General features: G+C 47.4%; 1 long non-coding RNA gene across 2 annotated transcripts; it reads right to left on the bottom strand.

The window, feature by feature from the left end:
• Nucleotides 1-13: 13 nt before the first annotated feature.
• LOC114797926 (uncharacterized) lies at nucleotides 14-6,931 on the bottom strand. Of its 2 annotated transcripts, none has more exons than XR_003751016.1 (4): nucleotides 5,630-6,931; nucleotides 2,831-3,027; nucleotides 1,083-1,162; nucleotides 14-775 (listed from the first exon to the last, which is right to left on the bottom strand). It is a non-coding gene; the product is annotated as an uncharacterized LOC114797926 (long non-coding RNA). The 2 variants fall into 2 exon arrangements; XR_003751015.1 differs by having other exon boundaries at nucleotides 2,831-3,010; nucleotides 5,630-6,922.
• Between the last annotated feature and the right edge of the window lie 403 nt (nucleotides 6,932-7,334).

The raw sequence follows: 7,334 nt of genomic DNA, 5'->3' as shown, positions 1-7,334 counted from the left end.
ATAATCACCAGTGTTTTAATACAATGATTTTATTCTTAAATTGCATCATAAATAAACAAAAGTAATATTCAACATATTAATACAGCTACAAACTGTAATGCTTCCATAATCATAGCCACTTGGACATACAGTACTGTTCAAATGTTTAGGGTCATTTAAACATTCCCATGTTTTTCCATGAAGAAACATGAAAAGAATAATAATCACTGGCAAACTCTTGACATAATGATGTAGTCGAACCCACATCTGCTGATGCAGTGGATACTATTCTAGTATGAATTTGGCCAGTTCTATTGCTTCTTTAATAAGTGCAACACACATCACAACTGTTACAATGCACATGAAAAATTAAGCATCAGCAAATCAGTGGGGTAATTGTAGAAATTCACTGACTTTCAGCAAAGCGTCAATTGTAACTAAAACTAAATCCACGTGATGCATTTATGAGTATCCAATTCAAAGAACTGGATTAGGCCAGTTCTTCAAATTCTTCAGCCATTTGAATGTTAAGCAATAGCACCACCGAGTGGCCTGTCGTGGGAATGCATTAAATTAAATATCGGACGGGCAGCGCCCTGAATGTTTGGGGGTCATCCAAGTCAAGTGATCAACTATTTATATGGGCACAGCCCTCTACAATTACATGAACTGTCTTATGAACAGCAATTCACACAACACGTGACATTCTCAGGTGCTTATTGCCACATTGTGTATTTGCTCAGCAGGCTCTGCACTTCTCACTGCATCGTCCTGTTCACGTTAAAATGCCTTGTTCCTGTGTGAATTAAAAAAAAAAGATCTTTTATTTTTTACAAGGTGACAAAAAGCATGTAGTGAATGAGTGAGTAAAGGTGTGAGTGAGGGAGTGGAGAACACTGACAAAGACATGGACAATGTGTGACAATAATAATTTCAAACCATCAAATTTCAACTGAACAAGCCTGCATTATGCATTTTATGAAGTGTTTTGTTCTTTTGTGAGAATCTATGAGGTGTGTTGGCATGTGTGTGTGCTGGTGTGGTAGCGTGTGTTATGCAGATGTGTGTGTGTGTGGCAGATGTATATGGAGTGTGTAGGTTACCTTGGAGCAAAACAGAAACTGTAATCATCTCGGATCGTCGCACCGACTTGCTTCTTACACGTCCTCTCCAGAATGTACACCTGAATTAAAAAGCCATCAGAGATGTGAGGATAAAACAAACGTATATTCACACACACTACAACTAATAAGGATCCATAAGCAATGGCTCATTTGCCCACTTGGTAAATGGTGTCTCTGGGATTGCTGCTGGTAGCCAGTTCCTGAAACAAGTAATCACGAATAGGCCGCACGGGTGAAGACCAGCCTATCCTGGATTACTTGAACCAGGCAGAGGCTAAGGACGATGAACACGTGAAGCAGTCAAGTGCTAAAAAAAGATCTGTCTGACATTCTGAAATATTCCAAGGTTTGAGGCTCTAGTGTAACATGAGCATAGACAATTCCTCCATCTCAAAGCTTGCAGAGCCACGTTCTGTCCAGCGGAGGGAGCTCTTCCCCTGCTTCATCCAGCCCGGCTCACGTACGCCGCCTCCCAACTGCTCCACCAACAACATGACCTCACAACACCGTGGGTAGACGTCTTCACACACAAACACACACACACCCTCGTGGTTGTAGCCCACCCTATGTTCTCCTCTGGCTGCAGCCAGGGCGTGGTGTCTGTGAGACATGCAGCGGGAAACTAGAGGTCAGTTGGGAGAACAAAGGAGTCTGCCTCCGTTTGGAGGACGTCCAGGAAAAGGAACGTTCAGTGTTCTCCTGGTCCACGTGTGATATGGAGTGTGGTCCTGCATTCAGACAACAAACCGCTGCCTTGCGTTACATCCTGTACCGATGTCTCCTCGAGATCGGCTCATACAAACCAGCCACGCCCCCGGTAGGCCAGGTTGTGACCACCACCACCACGTCCACTCCAGATCCTTCATGCATGTGCACACGCGTGATCGGAAATTCACTACTTCAGCGTATATTTCCAGACTTTTTTTTCTTTCACCCAGCTGGAGAAGCCTATAGAGTTAAGCAGTTCTTCACCTTACATAATGCCACATACCCCCCCCCCCCCAAACCCAGTTAGAGTGCACTGAGTGCATATACATGTTCCCAGGAGGACTGGAAGGCCCATATTTAGAAACCAGATTGCAAATCCGCAGCTCTTCTTGCTTCTGTAGAGATGAATTTTCATCATGAGCAACGCGCTACGAGCCACATCAGAGCCCTCACACGCTGAGCCAGACTGGCACATGTCACCCGGAGTGGGGTACACGCCATATCCCAACCCTCAGCTGATATCCGCCTGACAGGGTTAACCTGTGCCTGTACATTTATACAGCAACAAAGCCACAAGGACTGACCCCAGATCAGTGTGCGTGTTTATATATTTACAATAAATATTTCTATGTATTTGTTACTATTTAATATTTATTATTATTGAGTCTTTTAAAAAAAACTGCTAAGATGCGCTCTTCACGCAATTAAATAAAAAAATCTACTCTGTCACCTGCTGATGGTGTAGTTTCATTTCACCAAACTTTCCTTTTTTAAGATGATAAATTCTGAGATTATGTTCCTGGATTTAGAAAAAAAATACAATTATTTTGTTAATGTTTGTCTACATTAGAATGCTCCCTGTTAATTTTAATATGATTTTATAATTTTATTGTGGGGGGAAAGCAGGACATTTAAAGGATACTCAGATGATGTAAATATAAAATCAACCTGATCTGTCTCAATATGAAAACAAAAACAAAAAAAATGCAGATTTGGCTGAAAACAAACAACTGTGTTACCTAGGCAACTGGCGTTTTGTCCTCAGGCGCTGGTATGCTGGGTAGGTGGCACTTTGTGAGGAGGACCATGGAATCGGTGTCCTTTGAAGGCACCAGGATTTGAAGGCGGCTGAAAGGCAGTCATTGTCCACCTGGTCCCTGGGTTGCGATCATAGAGGAATCTCACGGAATTTCGGAAGTCTGCAGTCAAACAAGGCCTGCTCATCAGTAACACACACACACACACACACACACACACACGAAAACACACAGACGCTGCTTTGATTGCTCAGACAATCTACACGGGTTACAGTTTAACACATGGGAGTGGACACCGTAGGCCGGTCTCAGGCATGTGTGGCATGTGTGATTCGCAAACAGGGGCTGGGTCCTTAACCAGCGACACAGCGCAGTACACACACACACACACACACACACACACACACACACAGTCCAGCCAAGGGCCGAAACCTCGGATCTGCAGCGCGCTAGACAGGACAGGATGGACGTGCAGCGCTGCTCGGAGTCTGTTTCTGATGAAGCTGCCTGGCCGCGGCTGGTACATGTTATATAATCAGAGCGGGCGGGAAAGCCCACACGTTACAGCTGTACCTTCACACACACACACACACACACACACACACACTCAAACACACCACACCCGCCATTTCCATCACCGGATCGTCTGGCGGGAGGGAGGTTTCGCAATGCATGCATACAAAGCGCAGAGGCTCCCGCGCGGACGCGGAGACACACGTGAGCGCCAGCCTGCTCGTGGACACACGTGTGACCTGGCGGCGGGCTGGACGGCGGCGCACCAAGCATGTTCGTTCCAAAAAAGAAGAAGAGCGCGGCCTCCTCGCTCGGAAACCCGACCGCCCGAGATCGAATTGCCGGGCTCGTTTTGGGCTATTTATTTCCCACACAAATCAGTGGCACGAGTGAATAAAAAGGCCTCCGCGTCACGCCCCACCTGCCCATCCCGCGTCCTGCACAGGGACCGAGCTCAGTGGCTAAAACGCACAAAGCGGCGCTCTTTTCACCTGCCGTTCGACCCGATGTGCGCGAGTCTTCACTTTCCACACCTGAAGGACATCTGGCCGACTAAACCCTTCAGGTTCCTTCAGGCCGATTACACAAAGTTTTTTTTTAATCCCGACCTTGTGCTTTGTGGCACAACTTAAAATTCACTATTCAGCATTCCACTGTTTTTTGTCATATTTTGAAAAAGATTTTTTTTTTGTTAGCATTTTCCTTTGCACTAATAAATGAAAAGCTTTATTCGGCACAAAAACAACAGTGCCCCGAGCAACTGGTGCTGACGGCTGAGGCGCTGCAGCGATTGAGGTACTGAACTGTTTTAGATCAGGATCTCCCTCTTTTTTCCACGGCCGGCGAAAACTCAGCAGCTTCGAACCATTCGGGGGACAATTAATGGCGCTGTTTCATCCATCCCGTCCTCCGGTCATCTCCTTACGCCAGTTAGGGTCGTGACGAGTTAAGGATCTATCCCAACATTCTTGGGGCACAGGAACAAGTCCTGGGCGGGGCGTCACACACACACACACACACACACACACACACACACACACTCTCAAACAGTCATACTGAGGCCACTTATTCACTTAAGCACCTGACCTGGACTATAGGAGGAAACTGGAGCTGCCTGAGGAAACACACCCAAACGAGCCCAGCGTACCGTTTACTGTACATAAATAACCTTTCCCCTTATCAGCAGCGCACTGAAGGTATTGTGTGATTAGCATTTTGTAAAAAAAAAAAAAAAAAACTATTTCAGGCCCAGCCCGGATCTCCCAATACCCACGACCAACTCACGGCAGACGCCACCGATCCGCTGCAGGTAGAGCGCCGTGCCAACACACACCTGCCACAAGGAAACACAGGCCTGGAAATCTGCACTCAAAACGCCAAACCTTCACACTCTGGTTAAAATGCACATAGTTCCAAATTCATCCATCTTGACGCCCCTGTAAACGGTACTACATGTTACACGACTTGGTCGCCATCGCATTCAAAACCAACGAATGTGCGTCTTAAAATAAAGTGCAATTTGAATTTAGAGGAGTGCTATTTCGAGTTGGCTACGTCTGGTTAAAATTGGGATTTATTCGCAGACAGCGCTGATGCTTTTGACACGGAGGCGGGTTCCAGATCCACAACGTGCCGAATATTCGATCACTGTTCCCGTTGTTGTTGAGAGGAGTTCTTTTTTTGGCGGAACGGAGCGTCGTGGGCGCTGCTGTGGAGGGCGTGGCGCTCAGGGGCGTGTTCGCGCTCCCCGCCACGGCGCCGCAGCACCTTGCGCTCTTGTTGTTGTTGTCGTGCAGCATCGAACAGTCCGCGTTACTCAGACCAACATCTACGATCGGTTTATTACCGAATACAAACCTCAATCTACATTTAAAAATGTAGATCTTACACTTAAAAAAAAAAAGAAGAGTTGTAGAGGAGCTTCTAAATCGAATCCATAAAATAATTACTATTCTATCGCCTTTTGTCCCATCCACAAGCCCGTCACGTTTTAACTACATAAACTCATCCGAGAGTGAATTTAACATCACCCCCCCCCCCCACGCCGCTGTTCGGGATCAAAGTCACGTCTCGTCGCCACGCACACGTTCACACTCGGGACAAACAAGGCGACACGCCCGACATGAACACCCGCGACGCGCCTCCTGCACCGGGGCGCCGCCAACTTCCAGCCTCCACAAGTAGTCCGTGTCGCGCCGCGTCGCGATTAGTAATTATTCTCAAGAGAAAAGGAAGAAATAAAATAATATATATATATATATATATTACCGTCACTTTCGGTTCCCGATTGCAAGGGCGGGGCCAAACGGGTTCTGTTTTCCAGAAGATCTTTCCGCGCGGCGCAGCGCGGCTCCATTGGCTGGCGCGTCCACGCCCGTTCCCCGTCCCGCACCTTCGCCCCGACAACATGGACAATCCGGGCGACACAAGGGGACAAGAGCCGAGGACATGGGACAAGGGCCCGGTTTCAAGGCCCCCTTACTACAGATAAACAACCTCGCCGAGCGCGCAACGAACGAGGCCCGATTGGCAGGCGGACGAGCGCCACTCGCGCCAAATCCGAGTCGCCGGCGGTCCGCGGCGCAAATCGTGCAGAATTACGCGTCGCTGTCGCCGTCGCGTTTTCCGCGCTTTGTTTTGCTTTTTGCCGAGAGCTCGGGGCTCCTTGAAACGGCCGGTGGCCTCGGATTGGCTGTGCGGGAAGTGGGCGGAGCCCCGCGGCATTCTTCTCCACCGCGCGCCGCGCATCGAAAACGCACCAGTTGTGTGTTTTCGTCGTTCCCGCTCCAGATTCGGGTTCTGCACGGTTGTGCGTCGTAACCAGATCAAGACGAATCGCCTCGCAATAATTGGTTTAAATTAGAACGAAAAAAAAGCAATACCACCAATAGTCACATTATTAGTATTATTATTATTATTAATAAATACACTGGTCTGTTAAGGACTACGTTTTTTGCAAATAAATTATTTTTGTGTACGCTATGTCGCGGAAAGTTTCTACGTATTAAAAATACATATTCCCTGTACACTTCTTACGTAATACACAACAGCCTCTAACCCCGATAATTCAGGACGTTTGTTTTTTAAATATGCATTTTATTTCGTAAAATAGGTGTTGACGCAAAAAACTAAATTGCCCCAAAACAGTAGTAATGCCAATGCTGAATACAATTTAATAGGCCCTTGCCCATCATGTTTTTTTGTTGTTTTTTTTTTTACTGTAAAGCCTCTTTGTCAATATTGTGCGTCGTTGTGCTAAATGCAGAATAAAAGAAACAAAATGACCATGATTTAACGAATGACAAAAAAATTGCATACACGCCGTCGCTATAATAATCCTAATACTAATTAAAGGGTATTTTAAGATTTTTAACACCGAGCGCGCCCATTTCTGCCCTGCTGAAATATAAAACGCCGAGTTCCTAACAAACCGCGTGTAACGTTCCACTCCAGTTTCGGGTGAAGTCCGGAAAAAGCAGAGCGCGCTGCCTCCCTGGCGCGATGTTTACCGGGTTTCGGAGGGCAACAGAGGGCGGCAGTGCACCCGGTAACCCTGGCTGTTCCGGCGCCATCGCTGAGGCCCGGAGAGGGGCGGGCGCCAGACGCGCTGATCCGGGATCAGTTCTGTCCCAGGGCCCGTCCGGTGCACAACTACACGGCAGAAGGAAGCGCACTGACCCCAGACCCGGGTGGTTTCTAACGCGTCTAATTTATTCACTTATTGCATCTACAGGTTGACATTTACATTTACAGCATTTACCAGACGCCCTTATCCAGAGGGACTTACAATCAGTAGTTACAGGGACAGTCCCCCCCTGGAGCAACTGAGGGTTAAATGTCTCAGGGACACAATGGTAGTAAGTGGGGTTTGAACCTGGGTCTTCTGGTTCATAGGCGAGTGTGTTATCATAGGCTCATGTTCACCTCAGCCGTGGGTGAACATGCAAACATATTCGTCCCTTTTCGCTTTCTC

Source organism: Denticeps clupeoides, chromosome 10, assembly GCF_900700375.1.
Source record: "Denticeps clupeoides chromosome 10, fDenClu1.1, whole genome shotgun sequence".
NCBI lineage: Eukaryota > Metazoa > Chordata > Actinopteri > Clupeiformes > Denticipitidae > Denticeps > Denticeps clupeoides.
This window is presented reverse-complemented; position numbering and strand designations above follow the sequence as displayed.